Here is a 16,883-nt window from a genome sequence, read left to right as displayed (position 1 = left end):
CTAAACTCCTGACTGCCATTGCCAGTTAAGCACAGACACTGGAGCTGCAAATGGCGTTCACACCGTCCTGCAATTAACAGGAGCGCGGGAAGAAGACACCTTCAGTCTGCGCAGTGTGTCTTCAGAAATACTGATGACAAACCTGCGCAGACTCGAATTCTTTGCTTTCTGCCTGCCTGCAGCCTTGATCCCACTTTCCCAACTCGTCACAGGGAGGGAACCACCCCCCTGTGACGAGTTGGGAAAGGGTGGATGTGACCAGCCTCTCCATTCCTTGACTGACGTGAAGCCTCTGGTGCTACAGGGCTTCAACCTGAAGCGCCCGGGCAAACTTTACCCACACGTCATCAGGGGGTGGAGACTGGTCCTCGAGGCTATGTCTTTGCCGAGCTGATGACCTCACAGACCTCAGGTCGGTGAGCTCGTCAGCCCGGCAAATACTATAGACTCAGCAGGGCTCGCCCACAGGCAGCATTAGGGAATGCCCCGGGTCAGCGTAAGCAACGCTTGCTGTGACAGAAGACTTATCAGGGCCACAGCAATAAAAACAAAAGGTATGGGTACATTTTTCAAAATAAAAAAAATGGAAAAGTGTAAAGAAAACCTTTATCTAATGGTTGACCCTGGAGGTGAAAGTAAAACCGCCACTGCTGTAAATAGCAATACTAATGCACAATTCAACAATGAAAGCAAAAAGAAACCTTGAAGTAAACCTTATATTCAATACGAAGATATTGAAAATTAAAACCAATTGAGAGAAGCTGAAAAGATATGAGAAGCAGAGAAGGGAAAATAAGAAGATTGAAAAAAGAGACATATGATAGAAACATGTGTGATAAAAGGAAAGAAGAGGGAATACAGGAGGAGTGAAGACTGTAAAATAGAAGATAAAATAAAGGAACATACCTACATAAAAGTCAAAACAATGGATGGGTAGGGGGGAGAGACCACATGGAACGATGACGCATCCGGACTCCATGATGTGAGGCGGGGAAGCCTTTGGGATGTAAACAATATGCAAAAACTAGTAGGTTAGGCACATGGGGTCAGGTCCTATGCAACAGGGGACAAAGGAGACAAAGGACACAAATGGTTAATACAAACAGGATGGAGTATGACATGACATATTGTAATATTAGACACTATAAGGTGATAACCTGAAATAGAAAAAATTAATGAGAACATACAAACCACGGCAATATGGTAACATCTACTCTAATATTCGTAAATAAAACAGCATACTGAAAATCTAAACTCAATGCAAGTGTATAACAGAAGAAGAGTTATTTACAACGAGCACTGGAAAATGTCCTTCTTTTCTTGATATTGTATATGAAGGAAACTCTTCAGTTTTAATGGATCTAGGTATGTCACGGTTTTGTTGTTAAAGGTGACTTTAAACAGTCGGGGATGAAATAATCCAAAACGTGCCCCAATTGAACGTAACGCTGGACGCATAGCCAGAAATTCTTTATGTCTATCCGCTGTGGATTTGGCATAGTCCTGTGAAAAGAACAGTTGGTGCCCTGAAAATGAAATACGCTTCAGGAGTCTGACTTCTGACAATACTTTTAGGAGGTCTGTATACTCAAGGAAATACAATATTATTCCTCTCAGTCTTTTCATACTTGAGGATGAGGAATGTAATGGGCCCAGTCTATGAGCTCGTTGTATGTTTAGAGTAGTGTCCTCCAGTAGATTTAGTATTGACGGTATACATTTTTTAAGGAAGGGGATGGGATCTGACCCCTCCACGCCTTCCGATAATCCATAAATGCGTAAATTATTACGCCTATTCCTGTTTTCAAGGTTTTCCACCTGTTTGTGCAAGGAGGTAATCTGGGACTAAATAATTTCTACTTTGGTAGAAGATGCACTGAGAGATTTATCTGTGTGTTCATCCTTGGTGACTCTTTCTTCCAATTTTTCCCAGCTGTCAGTAAGAATTTGTATTTTAGAGTTTGTCTCTTCAACAAATGGTCCCAAAGCCCGGCTTTCCTCCAAAAGAAGATTAGGCGCATTCCAGGTTATCAAAACATACATTGACCAATAAGCATGATACAAGATCTAAAAATGGTAATTGTATGCTTAATGAAAAGAAAGTGTGTGTGTGAAAAGTAAATTACCACTTTTTTTCACAAGAACTTGACCTGTACAGAGCAAGCCAAACAGCATGTTAAACTTATTTCTTCAGGCAGGAGAGCCATAGTAAATAAATAACTGTGTGGCACATTCATTTAACATTACAGGCTCTGAAGAAAAAATTGAAAAATGCATATGGTTTCACATACACCAACTGAAAAGAACAAAATGAATTTAATGTGTTTAACATGCATTAATACAGCTAAAAAGCAAGTGTAGAAAAGGATAAGTTACTTACCTGTAATCCTAGTTCTCTTCCAGGGGTATCCTCATCAAAGTCATAAGCACTGAATATTCCCGCCCATGTGCGGGGACCCCGGAAATAATATACAATTATATATGGAAATCACATATATCTAGCTCCACATATATGTATGTACAAATATCATTTTTTCTCACACCAATGCAGACCCAAAACTGAGGCTAAACAATGTAATTACCCATGCTTAGGCTGTATTTGCAAGGATATAAAAAACACTTTGGGTCAAATAGCACTTGAACTCTGTGTTTTAATGAGAAAAACACTCATAAATCCTGAAAATTGCTAATAAATAGACATTGTTAGCCCACAAGCTGCATTATAAAGCAATAGCATAGAAAATGAAAGCATTTTCAACAACAACTGGCACCGTGCCTTTAAGGCAGCCATGACCCTTGGCTTCCCATCATGCCTCAGGGGTGACAGTTAGGTCAGTTGTTCTTTGCATAACCCTGAAAGTCAGGGCTCCACAATAAACTGTAAACACTTTGACAAGGTCTCGTTTACCTGGGGAGGCGGGTGGGTTGCTTATAACTTTGATGAGGATACCCCTGGAAGAGAACTAGGATTACAGGTAAGTAACTTATCCTTCTCTTCCAGGGGACCCTCATCAATAGTCATAAGCACTGAATAAAATAGCAAGCCCATCAACCACCTGCAGGTAAATGAGAAACACATGACCCAACCAAAGATTGTAACAGCCGAAAATCAACCGTTAAATAGATTCCTCAAGGAGGTCTGGCCTACCTGGGTATCTGCTCTAGTGTCTGAATCTAGACAGTAATGTCTGGTAAATGTATGGACGGAACTCCAGGTCGCCTCCTTACAAATCTCAGACATGGGCACATTATTGGGAAAAGCTGTAGTAGCCGCTTTCCCTCTGGTGGAATGTGCTTTGGGAGAAAACCCCAGAATCTTCTGCGCCAATTGGTAGGCAAGCTTGATACACAAAACTATCCACCTTGAGATGGAATGTTTCGAGGCTGCATAACCTGATCTGATCGATCCATAGTTGACAAACAGTTGATCAGACTGACGTATAGATTTGGACCTATCAAGATAGAATTTTAAAACCCTTTTCAGGTCCAAAGAATGCAAGGCCCTCTCAGCTGGAGTGGAGGGATTGGGAAAAAAGGTGGGTAGAGAGATGGTCTGGTTTACATGGAAATCTGACACCACCTTAGGTAGAAAAGAGGGATGTGTCCTCAACACCACCCTATTCAGATGGAACACTGTATAAGGCTCTTTGGAACAAAGAGCTTGAATTTCGCTCACCCTGCGAGCCGACGTGATTGCTACCAAAAAAGTAGCCTTCCATGAAATATTCTGCATGGTTGCTTTATGAATGCGTTCGAAAGGAGGACCCATCAATTTTGATAGCACCAGGTTCAACTCCCAGGGGGGGGCGACGCAGGGCATAACGTAGGATAGACCTTCTTCAAGCCCTGTAGAAAATCTTTAACAGCCTGTAACTGGAAAAAAGAAGGTTGGGAAGGGGACCGCCTGTAAGCTGTTATAGCTGCTAAGTGCACCTTAATGGAATTAAATGTCAACCCTGCTTTAGCCAGATATAATCGGTATCGGAAAATGACCTCTTCCTCACCCTTGATTGGATGACAATTTTTTCTGCATACACCACATGTAGAAACGCTTCCACTTTTCATGCATGTGAATGCCTTGTGGAAGGTCGTCTCGCCTCTTTCAAAATGGACATGCAGTCCTACGGCAGCCGTATGTATGACCTCAGGAGCCATGCTGCCAAGTTCAGTGACGGAAGGTTGGGATGATGAATCCTCCCGTTCATATTGGATAGCAGGTCCGGCCTGCACGGCAGCCTCTTTTGAGGACACTCTGACAGATGTAGAAGGTCCGTGTACCACCACTGTCTCGACCAATCGGGGGCAATGAGAATCATCTTTGTGTACGAGTGAGTCAGCTTGCTCACCACCTTCGGGATCAGCGGAAGGGGTGGAAAGGCGTACACAAATTCCCCTGACCAGTCTATCAAAAGGGCATTCCCTTTTGATCCTGGTCGGTAGACTCTTGAGGCGAAGTCTCAGCATTTGGTGTTTTCATCGTCCGCGAAGAGATCTATTGTGGGACAACCCCATGACTGGAAGATGTTTTCGACTACCTCGTCGTGGAGAACCCAGTCCTCTTTGTCTTCAAAATGCCGGCACAGAGCATCCGCTCTCACATTCTGTTCTCTTGGGCGATGGACTGCTGTGACTGACAGATTCCGAGCCAGGTGCCAATGCCACAGATTTTGTGCTTCCAGGGAGAGAGGGTGCGTGAGCGTGTTTCTCCCTGTTCGTTCAGGTAGTACATGGTGGTGGTGTTGTCCGTTTGTACTAACACTGATGATGTTTGAATCGGGGGCAGGAAAGCTTTGAGGGCTAGATGGACTGCCCTCAGCCTCTGTTATCAGCGTCTAGGCAGGCGGAGGTTGATGGAATGGAATGCAGATTTGCATATTTTGCCTTTTCGTCCACCAAGGTATGGACGCTCGCGCTGTGCTTCACAAAGATATTTTGTCGTCCCAGCGAGCTGACTGCTGATCCCATTGTCCTACAGATCCTGCTGAAGAGGACGCATCCGTAGTCTGGCATTGGGGACCAGAAAAATGCAGGATGCCATCGACCCTAGCAGGGAGGCAATCCTTCGCACCGTCAGATCTCTGCTCTGGAGAACTAGTTGGCATTTTTGAGTGATGTAAGACTGTCTCTCCTCCAAAGGAAACACTTTTCCTGCCTCGTAGTCTAGCAGAGCTCCTAGGAAATGTATTTGCTGCGTCTGCTTGAAGTTGACTTGTTGAAATTCACATGCAGACCCAACCGATGGCATAGATCGATGCAGCTCAGAAAGTGGTTCCTTACACTGTCTAGGGAAGGATCTTTCAACAGCCAATCATCCAGATATGGGTACACGAAGACACCCCTGCGGCATAGAGCGGCTGCTACCACTGCGATGCACTTCGTGAACACTCGAGGAGCGGACTTCAACCCGAATGGGAGGACATTGAACTGGTAATGAGAGGTCCCCACCCGGAAACGGAGATATTTCCTGTGACTGTGAGCTATTGGTACATGAGTGTACACATCTTGTAGGTCCAGCGAAAACATCCAATCCCCCTGCCTGAGAAGTGGATATATTTGATGAAGCGCAAACATGCAAAACTTTTCTTTTCTGACATAAAGGTTGAGAGTCCGCAAGTCCAGAATGGGTCTGTACTCCGCTTTCTGGCCTTTTTTCTTGACCAGAAAGTATCTTGAATAGACTCCTTTCCCTCTTTGAGATCTTGGTACCCTCTTGATAGCTGATTTTGTGAGGAGAGTGGCTACCTCTTTTTGTAGGATTTTTAGCTGATGACTTGATGTTGGCACTGGAGGGATAGATGGAGGTTGATGTTGAAACCGAAGAAAGTAAACATTCTGAAGCGTAGCTAACACCCAGCGATCTTTTGTAATGGCTCGCCACTCTTCCATATGATACGCGATGCTTCCCCCCACTGGAGTGGTCAACGGCGCTGGGGGAAGAAAGGACTCATTGTTTGGATAGTGCCTTGTTGGATATATTGCCTTGTCACTGATTACCTCCACCTCTTGAGGAGCGCCTGCCTCTGTACTGGGATTTTTGCTGCCCCCGTTGGTCTTGACCCTTCTGCCACTGAGGGGTTTGAACTCTCTGTTGGGAGGATCGCTTGTTGTAGGGGCGGAACCTTTTTCGGAATTCCTTTTTCTTTTCAAGCCCCACGGCTTTTAGCGTGTCCAATTCCGCCTTCATACGCTGCATTTCCTCATCTGTGTGTGTACCGAATAAAGATGTTCCTGAGAAAGGCAGGTTCATGATCCGTGTCTGAGCTTCTGGCTTTAGGGCGGTAAGGCGCAACCACGAAGACCTCCTTCCGCATACCCCGTGAGCATATCTATGTACCGACAGAGTAGCTCCATCCGCTGCAGCACTAATAATTTGGTTGGAGACTTGGCTTCCCTCCGTAAGGATCTCTTCGAAATCCCTGTGATCTTCCTGAGGGAGTTTTTCAACGAAGCGATGCAAGGAATCCCACAGGGATCTATCATAGCAGCCCAATAGCACCTCCGTAATAAAAACCTTCAACAAGGAGGCCGAGGTGCCGCATACTCTTCGTCCCCAGGAGTCTTGCGTCTTGCTCTCCTTGTCTGGAGGTACAGTGGAAGAAGATGCCACGGCATGGGTCTTCCTTGCTGCTGCGATGATTCCTGAGGAATAATGCATTCTCCTCTGGCGACCAATATTTTTTAAGAATCCTCGCCGGTATTGACTTTATGGTCGCAGGCGTGAGGAACACGTCCATCACTGGTTCTATTATCCCTGGAACCATGGGAAGCAGAGGTCATGGGAATTCCCAGCTTAAGCGCCCCTCTGCCAAAGATGTCTTGGAAAGTGAGGATGTCGTTCACTGGAGAGATTCTCGACGGTGGGCTGTCGGTTAATGTTGGAGAATAGTCCCTATGGGAGCGAGTAGATGATGAGGAAGGGGTAGAAGGTCTGCGCTCCCTTCTCCTACTCCTTGACCTGGACCTCCGCCTGTAGGAGCGCACTGGAGTGCGCATTCGCTCTCTGGGTCTGGAAGGAGGTCGATCCCGATCCACCTGCTGCGTTAATCAAGCGACTGTGTCTTCGTCGGGGGCCCAGTGGTGTAATGGTCTGTACCACCTAGGAGACAGCCTGATGTAAGGCGACTTTTGCCTTTTTCTTCTCTCAGGGGAACGTGCTGGAGGAGATGGATGCACCTCTTCGTGCCACGACCTAGCTGAATGCTCTGATGCACTATCAGAAGAATAGATCACCACATCCGAGGTCTTAGATGCTGATTCCCGGTGAGAGACATGAGAGCCTGAGGGAGATGATGATAGGCTCACTGGAGGAAAGACCTCTCCTGAAGGACATCTAGAGCAAGATTTGGAGCGACTCTGTGATGCCTGGTGTCTTGGCTGAGACTGCCCTGAAGAAAATCTCTTCTTTTTTTAAGATGGGCTCGACCGTATAGGAGAACCTCCCCTTGACTTGGAACGCCTCTCCGGCGCTAATGCCGCTTCCTGTCTCGACGTCGACTTTGGAGATCTCTGCATCGATGCTGGCGGTGACCCAGTGATGGAGTACGCAGACTCAACGTCGACCTTACTGTTGGTCCCAACGCCGGTCTCCACACTGGAGGTGGCGGCTGATGTCTCGACGGCTGATGACCCATCCTTGTCGGAGACCTGTGCCTCGACGTCGAACGCCTCTGGGACGCCGACAGAGCCACCTGCTTCGACGTCGAACTTCAGTGATGCGGCGTCGACGAAGAGTGTCCTGACGTCGGACACCGGTGATGAGGCGTTAATAAAGCGTGCCTCGACGGCGAACGCCTGTGTCTCGACGTCAAACACTGGTGCGTCGACGGAGCGCTGTGTCTCGACGTCGATCGCTGTGGTGACGACGGAGTGATCTGCCTCGACGTCGTATGCCCACCCGGCGACGACGGAGGCCTGCCTCTCGACGTTGAATGCCGCCTGGTTGACATCAACGGTGGTACCTGAGTCTTCGCCGTCGAAGAATGTGTCTTCGAAGATGTTTTCACCGTAGCAGGTAGCTTCGACGCCGATCCCGACGGAGAACAGGTCAGGACTTCTCTCGACGTCGATCGCGTTCTCCTCTCCTGCTGCCTTTTAAGAGACTTACCTCTTTCAGAGAGGCCATACATTCGGATTCCCTCTCTGTCCTTGAGGGTTCTCCTTGATAAGTTCTTACAATGCTGACAGCTGTCTGCATTATGAGTCTCAGGGAGACAAAGGACACACACAGGGTGTGTGTCAGTCCTGGCCTTCTTTTTGCCACAGGAGGGGCAAGGATCGAAAAGTGAAGGCATTTTGACAAAAATAAACCTTTTCTGAAGAACTAAAAAGGCAGCACTAGCACTCTTAAGTCAAAAGACGTCGAGTGAAAGTGAAAAAGTTGTAGAATTTCAATATATTTGTAACAGAAAGTAAAAAAAGGTAGGAGCTGTAAAACTAGGGTCCTTACTGAAGGAGCCGGAAAGAACAACTAATCTAACTGTCACTCCTGAGGCATGATGGGAAGCCAGGGGTCATGGCTGCCTTAAAGGCACGGTGCCAGTTGTTGTTGAAAATGCTTTCATTTTCTATGCTATTGTTTTACAATGCAGTCTGGGGGCTAAGAATGTCTATTTATTAGCAATTTTCAGGATTTATGAGTGTTTTGCTCATTAAAACACAGAGTTCAAGTGCTATTTGACCTAATGTGTTTTTTATATCCTTGCAAATACAGTCTATGTATGGGTAATTACATTGTTTAGCCTCAGTTTTGGGGCTGCATTGGTGTGAGAAAAAATGATATATGTACATACATATATGTGGAGCTAGATATATGTGATTTCCATATATAATTTTATATTATTTCCGGGGTCCCGCACATGGGCGGGAATATTCAGTGCTTATGACTATTGGTGAGGGTCCCCTGGTAGAGAAAAGACCTTATTTCACCACTCTGCAAAACCTTTAGTGTCAAACAGCAACATTGAGCAAGTGTGATGAAAGATGATCTCCTCAGCCTGCTGCTGGCAGCTTTGGTGTGTTTAGTCAGGCGTGATAGAGGTCAAAGAAGGGGTAGTGCAGACAGAAAACACTGCAGAACTTATCTGTTTAAAACCATTCCATATTGGTGTACTCCGTTTTAACCATAAATGGAAGACCTATTTCATTGCAAATGCTTGTTAATGAGATGCACGCATTAAGATTCGGCGCTGCATCGCAACTAGTGTGGGCATAAACAACTTGCTCAAAGCCTGGAAGCCTTCTACTGCTGGCAAACAGCTCGCATGAGATATCATGAAACAACCAGTAAAATATACATGCTGTGAAAATTCAGCTCAAAACTACGACTAATGACTAAGTTGAGTACCCAAAGCCGAGCGCCGAAATACCTTCACAAAAAGAGATGTGGATGAAGTCATTAAGGTATGTTTGCAGATGACTATATACAAATAGACTTGTAGCAGGAGAAATAAACATGGTCGATAAACGCATTTGCCGTGCGGAGACACAGAGCCTGCCTGGGAGCTGTTACACATGGTTGAACTGAAATGCTAGCTTACACTTTTAAAGGTGCTTATAGAATTAAGCATGTCAGAGTGAATCGTACATTTGTTTGCAGTTTTGTAAAGCGCGAACTCGACCTGAAGGTATTAGAGCACTATACATGACCACCAGTTCTATTACACAAGGTCACATTCATTTTCTTTTTAAGGCACAGGGAGGTTATGTCCAAAATAACAGGATGTTAAGTCGATGTCGAGACTCGAACCTGGTTTCTTAGTTCCAAGGTCCGCAGTCTAGCCGTAGTGCCACATCCCAACCCGCTATAGTGTGGAAGAGACGGCTTGGGTGGAGGAGGGGGGATTTGGCATGGCTCTATGTTACTCAAGATTCATGTACACTGGTGCGAGTACACATGTTCAAACAAGAGCAAATGCACACACAATTAAAATATTAAAGGGCCGGACTGGGAAGTGAAAGCAGCCCTGGCAAATTTTGCCAGACCAGCCCCCGTCCGGCACGTAGCGAGCCAGCCCCCATCCGGCGCGTAGCGAGCGAGCGCAGCGAGCGAGCCCGACGGCCACTAGGGGAGTTTGGGGGGGTTCTCCCCCCAAGAAATTTTTCAAAAATGACAGACCAAAATGGTGAATTTTACAGCACATTTTTCATTACATATTCAAATTGTATCAACTTTCAAAGCACAGTAAACAGTAGATGATGACCTTAAAGAACATCAGTTTACCCACCCAGTCATATGTATCCATAGGCATTCTTTCAGGAGCACCAAAAATAGACACAATTAGTGAATAAGAGAGAACAAAGTAAAAGTGAGACCAACCCCCACATGGTGTGTAGCGAGCAAGCGCCGTGAGCAACCACTAGAGTGAGTTTGAGGGTTGAACTTCTACCCCCCAAGAAAATTTGGGAGACAGAAAAGCCAAAACAAAGAGAGAGAGAGAGAGAGATAAAGAGCTAAGAGAGAGAGAGAGAGAGAGAGAGAGAGAGAGAGAGAGAGAGATAAAGAGCTGAGAGAGAGATAAAGAGCTGAGAGAGAGAGAGAGAGAGAGAGAGAGAGAGATAAAGAGCTAAGAGAGAGAGAGAGAGAGAGAGAAAGAGCTGAGAGAGAGAGAGAGAGAGAGAGATAAAGAGCTGAGAGAGAGAGAGATAAAGAGCTGAGAGAGAGAGAGAGAGAGAGAGAGAGAGAGATAAAGAGCTGAGAGAGAGAGAGAGAGAGAGAGAGAGAGAGAGAGAGAGAGAGAGAGAGAGGAGAGAGGGGGATAAAGGAGCAGAGAGAGAGAGAGAGAGAGAGAGAGAGAGAGAGAGGAGAGAGAGGGATAAAGGAGCAGAGAGAGAGAGAGAGAGAGAGAGAGATAAAGAGCTGAGAGAGAGAGAGAGAGAGAGAGAGGAGAGAGGGATAAAGGAGCAGAGAGAGAGAGAGAGAGAGATAAAGAGCTGAGAGAGAGAGAGAGAGAGAGAGAGAGAGGAGAGAGAGGGATAAAGGAGCAGAGAGAGAGATAGAGAGATAGAGATAGAGATAGATATATATATATAGGTCCCCAAACCAGCAGCCTGATTATAACTTTAGAACTAACATGAAAACTCTCAACAATGCCATCAAACCCATACACCTCACACACCCACTTTTATAAGCATTCCAATAACACATAGGAAAGAACAGACACACCCCATATTAACAAGATCTACCAATAACCCAAGCAGGTGGATTAGCAGACTCTACTAAGACAGGTTAGGTGGAAGGTCAAATTATCCACACTCTACTGTGATATGTCTACAAGTACTAGAAGTGGGCGAGCAAAGAAATTAACAGGGAGAGCCGAGACAGAGCCAAGCCAAGGGTGGGCTCTGGCTGTAAAAGCTCATGTGCGAGCTGAGCCCTGAAAATCATGCAAGAAACAACATATTAGAATATAAGTTGTCTTCAAAATTTAAAAAAAGTGTTTCTTTAATATTGAGTGTTTCACCTTAGTCCATCAGATTGTATCTCTGCATCGAGAAGTATTTATTGCAAGCGAAAGGTTTTAAACAGAAATTTACAAATATTCCTGCCCACGCCATGCTAAAAATGCTATTCGTGAACTAAGAAGCAAGTGAGTTGTCATTTCTACCCTATATGTGGCCTAAATTCTTATCATACAGAGAGTAACATTAAATCAATCACAAAAGAGGTTTTTGTACTGCACACAACCCAAACACACTTATTTGAAGCTGCTCTGATATGTGATAATGATGAAAAAGGAGGCTCTGAGGCAAAATATTTGCTCAGGATTACACTGTTTGGTCAACCACGGAAGCCGGGGTTGATAGCAGATTTTCGAGTTTCCCACTGTGCAGTTCAGCCACTTGATGGGTATCTCTTTCTGACATCAAAGATTAATGGTTTGTCCTTAATTCTTGGAAGAGGAGATTAGCGTGTGGGCGACAGTCACAATCCACATTTTATTTTCAACGGTTTTAGATAGTGCGCACTTGTGAAAGCTTAACAACAGACAAAGACCACCTTGCATGCTGTTTTTTAAATGTTGCAGGTAGATTTGTCAGATTTACAGAATGCGGAGCTGAGGCCAGGATTTAAACCTTGTTCCCCCCCATGTTACATGGTTGTCAGCTGTAGCCACTAGGACACATAACCTTCGTTCTTTTTGGGCTCAAGATTCTAAGATGAACCCGAGCTGAGCCAGAGCCGGCATTTACCTCAAGCCTGGTTTGAGCTTTCAGTGGCTTGCTCCTGTCTAGCAAGTGCAACCGTTAGGTAACATAACATAAAATAACATTGGATCTCTAATTCAGTCATATCCTTCCATCAGTTGAGCGCTTGCTTTTTTCAATTCAGATCCTTCTGCCACAGTTTTCTATGATAGACCCACCTCCACTGGTGTGAGTCATTCCTTGCTTGACTTGAATCTCATTTGCCTGTAGTTTGAGGTCTATACTTCCTCCGAGGAGTTTAATTCTGTCCTGGATTGAGTCTTATCTTCCTTCTTTTTAATTTTTATTTTTTTTATTTTATATAGCGCAAACTCGACCCGAAGGTATAAGCCAAGTTACATGAGCACCAGTTGTGTTACAGATGGACACATTAATTTTGTTAGGCAAAGGCAGATTAAGTGGTTTGCCCAGAATCACAGGATGTTGAGCGTCCCTGCTGAGACTCGAACCCAGTTTCCCAGCTTCGAAGTCGACTGCTCTAGCCGTTAGGCCACATCCTTGGTGGGGAGTTCTAGCATCTATAGACTAGTTGAATCTTATAAATTAAGTCGTCTCATGGTTAGAGTTCTATACCTCCATTAATTGAGGTCTGTAATCCAAGGGGTCGAGTCCAAACCTTCATTGGTGGGAGTCCTACAGTCCCATGGCCTTATCCTAGTGAAAGAATATAAACAGGATCTTGTCTCATGTCCTAGCAACAATAACCCTGGTGATGTACTCCTGAGGAGAAATGACCAGAAACCTTTACAATATGTGGCAAAGCAGCAAACCTCAGCCAGGCTTTAAAGATCACTGTGTATAAAACAGCATGTGTAAAGAGCTCTCATGAATATTCATCATCATGTGCCTCGTGTCTGAGCCCAACCACTCCAGTAAGGTAGGGTTGTGAATTGGGAGCGGCAGCTACTGGGATCCGTGTACAAAATAATTTATGGATGGAATAGATGGTGAACTGTGTCAACTCCCCGGTTCAGCTCTTCAATGTCTTTAAGAGAGAGTTGTTGTTGTGTATTAATGACATATAATTAAAGTTCCAATTCTGGTGAGCGCTATATGATGTAGAGTTGGGCAAGCCACTGAAGCTCCAGCCAGGCTCGAGTCGAGACAGATGCCTGTCTCTGGCTCAGCTCGAGGTCCTCTGGACCCCTCAAGACCAGAGGGAGCAGAGCTCTGCTCTGCCGGCCAAAGCAAAAGGGATACCAATATTGTGGCTTAGTTGTACAATGCGATACATGGAATCAATTCCGGCTGAACACATTTTGTGGCACTAGGCAATATTTTATTTCACCAAGCACCTTTTTCTTCATTATCACATCGAAAGTGCCTACAAACGCGCGAGCTCAGGCTGTGGACTGTACAAAAATCTGATTTAATAGAATATGAAGTTGCTTAATTTCTGATATATGTTGCTGTCATCTTGCGAGAAAAAACGTCAGTCATCATAAGTTCAGTGTAATTATGAGTGACTGTCAGTCACTCATAATTACACTGAACTTATGAAAATGTCACACACATAGCAATCTGAAACTTTGGCAGCTACGGCTGGGCACGGCAGGCTCAGGCTCTAGCTGACGACTCCGACATAAAAGACAGTAAAAATAGACAGCTAACAGGGGAAAATAGTCACTCATAATTACACTGAACTTATGAAAATGTCACACACATAGCAATCTGAAACCTTGGCAGCTACGGCCGGGCACTGGCAGGCTCAGGCTCTAGCTGACGACTCCGACTTAAAAGACAGTAAAAATAGACAGCTAACAGGGGGAACATAGTCACTCATAATTACACTGAACTTATGAAAATGTCACACACATAGCAATCTGAAACCTTGGCAGCTACGGCCGGGCACTGTCAGGCTCAGGCTCTAGCTGACGACTCCGACTTAAAAGACAGTAAAAATAGACTGCTAACAGGGGAACATAGTCACTCATAATTACACTGAACTTATGAAAATGTCACACACATAGCAATCTGAAACCTTGGCAGCTACGGCCGGGCACTGGCAGGCTCTAGGTGATGACTCCGACTTAAAAGACAGTAAAAATAGACTGCTAACAGGGGAACATAGTCACTCATAATTACACTGAACTTATGAAAATGTCACACACATAGCAATCTGAAACCTTGGCAGCTACGGCCGGGCACTGGCAGGCTCTAGCTGACGACTCCGACTTAAAAGACAGTAAAAATAGACTGCTAACAGGGGAACATAGTCACTCATAATTACACTGAACTTATGAAAATGTCACACACATAGCAATCTGAAACCTTGGCAGCTACGGCCGGGCACTGGCAGGCTCTAGGTGATGACTCCGACTTAAAAGACAGTAAAATAGACAGCTAACAGGGGAACATCTTAACGAGGGAGCTGAGGAGCAGGTGGTCAGGGGGAGAGGCCTTTCTCTTGTTGCCGCGCTTGGTTTCTCTCGTCCACATGCATGCAGAGCGCGGGGCCTGTGAGATCAATCGGCCTGCTACTGGGCCCGGCCCCTGCTGAGAACACACTAGTTCTTACAAAATACCCTCCTCTGAGGCCTGCCACAGCACACTCCTTAGGACAAGATGCCTGAACACATCCACCCGAAATGATGTTTTCTTTGCAATTCACACCGAAACCGCATTAAAGCAGGGGATGATAACTCAGGCCCGACAGCTCCCTGTGCTATCAGTTCACCAATAAGGCCTCGCAAAGACCTGGCAATCCTCTGGATAAATTGCGCCAACTTCAGTGTCATAGCTGCCAAGGTTTCAGATTGCCATGTGTGACATTTTCATAATTTCAATGTAATTATGAGTGACAATTCAACGATTATGAGTGACATTTTCTCACAAGCAATATAATTAGAAATTACACCGGAGAGTGAGGCTGAGGCACACATAGGTCACAGCCAGACTGTATGTTGTTATTTCAAGACTAAAATAGCAGCCTCAAACCTAAATAAAACCATTAACCCTAGCTGAGCAGTCCTCCCCATTTGGCGAGAGGTGCCTACGTACCCAGCCCTGCAGCAGGCACCAGATTACACCAGCCGCAGGCAGCCTGTCACAGAACTAAAGGCTCTGTTGACTGTGATGCTGTGGATCAGTGCTGAAAGTAAAGTAGTTGCCGTTGGACCTGGGCCGACTGGCATATTTCTGAAGGGAGAAATGAGGGGTAGGGTTCCAGGCGCTCCCGACAGCTCTATGTATCCATAAACACTGCTTCTGTGACTGCAGGTTGCCAGATCCATGTCCTACTACCCCATCATGTATATAGAGAAGAGATCCCTAATCTAGCTAGAGATGAGAAAACAGGGATCCAATGACAGACATTAGTACGGTGTCTAGATAATCCCATGTTACCAAGGATGCCTTGCTTCTGTTGTAGGTTTTCATTCAACAACAAATCTACTACATTCTGGGAATTGCAGTCCTGGAGCGGCTCATTTGAACTAACAGGACTAGAGCATTGTGTCTCTACTTACATGGAGTCATCTAATTCCCTTAGGCATCAGAATTAACAGAAAAGTTATGTTACCCAGTAAAGGCCTTAAAACATACCAAGACCCACAAGAGGCAGCATAGAGCAAGTGGTATATCACCACACACTGGTCTTTTAGGGAGAAAAGCTAATATGACGACCCTAGCAAAAGGAGGATCGAGTGCAGGCAAAGCCCTTCCCACACGCAGGTCTCTTGTTATGTGTAATTTTAATTGAGTCTCTTGGCCCTGTCATGCGAGTCAGGAATCACTAAAAAGCAGCATTAGTATGAGTAAACTACAAAGACTGATGCAGCTCACTTAGTCCTTGATATACTTATCCTATTTCTGAGCGCAGCTTTTTACGTATGCTGTATACATTTCAGATAAGAGCATTTTTAAAAACATTTCTGTGGAATGTGCAATTAATTTTAGAGACTTAATCAAGTGTGTACATATCACAGCAATATAGAACACTCCCGATGGTTGCTTGGTTGTGATATGCAATGAAAATATGTCGGCACATTACAGAAAAAGAGAACAATGTAACAAAGTTAGTGTCCTATCAAGAAAACTAAACAGGACAGACAGTCGTGTATCTTGCAACACGGAGATGTTATTCCTACCATTAACACACTCTGTGGTAAGGGGCACCTCCTGGTAGGAATGAACCATCTAGGTAAGCCGAGCAAAGACTTTGTGGCAGACCCTCTTCTAGATTTTTAGAATAAATGATGGTCCGCACACAAACAAATGACCTTTTCGACCCTCGGGTACAATAGAGGTCAGCACTGGCCAAGTAAAGCATAGTCACCGTCAGGGCTTACAAACGTTTTTTAAAGGGTTCACATGAGCTCTGTAAATGTGTGCACTATCAAAGCTCTCAATTGCGTGACCTACTGTCCTTTCAAATTAATCAAACAGTAGTGCGAAACTCGTCGAGGCACCCTCCCAAGCGCAGCCTCGCCTGAGCAGTGAGCAGAGTTGGAGCAGGCGCAAAGTCAGTCAGCAGTGACATGATGACGCTCTAAAATAATTAACTATACTAGAATAATAAATTACCTGAAACTGAAGCAGAGAGAGAAATCCACGCTACAGGCCAGCCTCAGGATGTTCTTGAGGCAACAAACTCTCTTCAGCAGCTGGACCCGGTCCGGACTCGAGCGGCATTACTTCAGGAGAGGCTGCAGACACCAAATGGGGGTGCAACAGATGGC

The sequence above is a fragment of the Lissotriton helveticus genome, chromosome 1_1 (assembly GCF_964261635.1).
Source record: "Lissotriton helveticus chromosome 1_1, aLisHel1.1, whole genome shotgun sequence".
Taxonomy (NCBI): Eukaryota; Metazoa; Chordata; class Amphibia; order Caudata; family Salamandridae; genus Lissotriton; species Lissotriton helveticus.
This window is presented reverse-complemented; position numbering follows the sequence as displayed.